Consider the following 3,013-nt stretch of genomic DNA (forward strand, 5'->3'; position numbering starts at 1 on the left):
TAATTTAACATCAGAGGTCTTCATGTTATAGAATCTGGAAGTAGTACTCTATATTTAGGAAGCTTAACAATTCAAGAAAATTCAGCATAAAATGGAGGAAAAGGAAACATTAAATATTTCCTTCAGTCACTACCATTGAACCCCATGGTGAGTACTAGCTATACTCCTAGCACTATTTCCATCTCCATTTTCATTAAATCCAACCATACGAAATCCTCCCATTTGCTGGTTCTCTCCATAGCCCATGACCCTTCCTCCTTTCCCTCCGAAACTCGGCGGAATTACAGAATAAAATCCGCTATTAGAGCTCAAAAGACCCATCTTACTTGTGGTGGGATTTGTAACTGAATTAACACCATTAACACCAAGATTAGGATTGCTATTACTCTCCTCAATTGGAGATTGTTCTCCTTGTCTTGCCATGGAACTCTTCTCCCCTTCAGTCTCTCTATACTTACTCAGATAAACCTTCAACGGCCCGACATAATTCTCGAACCCGAGAGTTGTCATGGCCCATAAAAGATCATCTCCGTTGATCGTCTTTCTCTTCTCTCTTTGGCATTTGTCAGACGCTTCGCCGGTGATGAAGCTAATGAATTCCGAGACGCACTCTTGGACGGTTTCTTTAGCTTCTTTCGATATTTTGGCATTTGCAGGGAGAGATTTCTTCATGATTCGGCTTACGTTGGCGATGGGGAGGAACCGGTCTTGCTCTTTGGTGGAGATATCAGAGGCGGCCCTCGACTCAGAGTCCGACGGAGGGCTTCCGACGGGACTAACATGGCGTCTTCTTCCCATCATGGAGAAAGGGGAGAGGGTGTAAGAAGGAGAATGAAGGGCAGGAAAATATAATTTAGAGGGAGGTGTGAATGAAGTGAGGGAATTAGAGCAACTTGGTTGGGTTTTTAAGCTAAGAAGAGAAGGGGAGAAAGAGAAGAAAAGTGGACAGACGGTTTGATGCTGACTTTAAACATAAAAAATCACTGGTTTATAGGGACAGCGTTCACAAAAAGAGGGGGACAATAAGTTTCAGAATATTGGATAGTAGAAAAGGAAAAATTGACCATCTTGCAATAGTTGTTGAATACTATTTCATTTGGCTAAAAAAGTTCATTAACTCGTTCGAATTGGCTCGAGACTGGCTGAGTCAACTCGGATGATAATTGACTCTGCAGTGTAGCGCTAATTCAAACTATGAACCGGGTCAACTCGCGTGTGAGCCCGCTTGTAACTCATCTCCAAAGATCACCATGAGGCAACCCGTATGGTCTTGGTCCAATCGGATGGACATCCTATGTGTAATATAAAGGACTACAAAACTTAATGGCTTAGCTTTTCTTAGCACAATCTTAAATAAGGGTTGATTGACGCTTGATGGATCAAGGACCTAGGATTATCATATCAATGTGATTTCCCCGTGTTATGTGAGTCAGACCAACGGTCTTGATCTCACATTCATGTAGGTCCCAAAACTACGTACATTTTACCATTAATCACAAAAATGACTTCCTTTATGGTTGTTCTTTCAAAAAAAAAAGAGTCAACTCACCGAGTTGTGTGAGTCCGACCAGCAACATGAGTAAGGTAGACTCAGCTGAATAACTGGGACCCCGGGTCTCATTGTTTTCTAAATAGTGCAAGTCACTTTCACTTCATAACCAACATTTTCATCCAAAAATTTAGGGTTCTCATCAATCTTAACCTCCGCCACTTCCATGAATTTCTTACCATCCAACAAAGAGGTATCTACAACATTTAATTAAAAAAAAAAAAAAAAGTAAAAAAGGGGGAGGCAAAGATGCCTGTCCTTCTCTTCTTTTGCTTGTTCTGCCTCACAAAGATTCTCACCCATAACATCCTTGAAATTTAAAGAATATATCAAGGGCAGAAATTGGTAAGAGCTCCTTCAAAACTTTTAGCTAAAATCTTCACTCATCTAAAACAAAACATATGATAAAATGGTGAAACATGGTGATGACAAATGGCTTGTTTTGGAACTGATCTCACACAACACAAGTGCATCTATTTAAATGTTTAAATGTCCTTGACTTGCTGTCTTCTCATTATAATAGGCAAAAAGTCTCAAGATTCATGTACAAACATGACATTTTTTACATGGGTTTTCCACCATTCATCAAGGGATTACAAGAAAAAGAAATTTATTGGATGTTAGGGTTTGAAATGGCTAGAAGATTCTAGGTCAAATCTAGTGTTAGACAAATATTTTTGGTATGATATATTGATTTTGCATAACTAGACATGGGTTTATGTTGGGAAGGAAGATAAAAATATGGAATAGAGATAATCACATGGATCCAAGAGAAAAAATCTGATAGCTTAAGACAAGCTTAGATTCCAGGCATAGAAAGATAGTGTCATGTGATGAGAATAATAGCTTTTTCTTCCCTTCTCCCTATTAAAATTGTAATCTAATTCTCCTGATCCAACGGTTGGGATCCTACGGTTGGAGCAATTTTCGACTATAGCCTATCTATTATAGGACTCTCATGCACTAAATTAGACCCAATTGGTCTGATATTTTTATCACCAATCATCACGATTTGAAGATCATAGAAGATTTAATGGCGGGCGGTCTAGATCAAGCATAGACAAATCAGTATGCATCTATTTTTTCATATAATTAGCAAATTTGATGCAATAAATTATAGAGATTCCAACATCGAGGTTCATTGTTTGGCTGTTGTATCTTTCAAAAGAGAAAAATGTGTGTGGGAGTGGTTTCAAAAGACAGTACCTGATCACTTTTGGCACGACTTAGGCGAAAATCCATGAACTCTAGGTTAAATATTTGCACAATACATGCCATTGTCAAAAAGGATTATTGTTTTGTATAGATTAGTAAGACAACTTCATAAAGTCAAATAATATCATGTTTAATTATTTTAAGATTCGAATTAGCTGAATTTTTTAAGCCTAGATAGAAGCCCTTGTTTTTATATTTATGTTTACATCCTTAAACTGCCGTTCTTAGGGCTCGTTGACTCCTTGCATT

General features: G+C 38.1%; 1 pseudogene; it reads right to left on the reverse strand.

Annotated features, from left to right (window-relative positions):
* Positions 1-935, reverse strand: LOC143848529 (nuclear transcription factor Y subunit B-3 pseudogene; annotated as a pseudogene).
* Between the last annotated feature and the right edge of the window lie 2,078 nt (positions 936-3,013).

This window comes from Tasmannia lanceolata, unplaced genomic scaffold (assembly GCF_043159265.1).
Source record: "Tasmannia lanceolata isolate RefF3 unplaced genomic scaffold, GAP_Taslan_0.1 ptg000016l, whole genome shotgun sequence".
In the NCBI taxonomy this organism is placed as follows: Eukaryota; Viridiplantae; Streptophyta; class Magnoliopsida; order Canellales; family Winteraceae; genus Tasmannia; species Tasmannia lanceolata.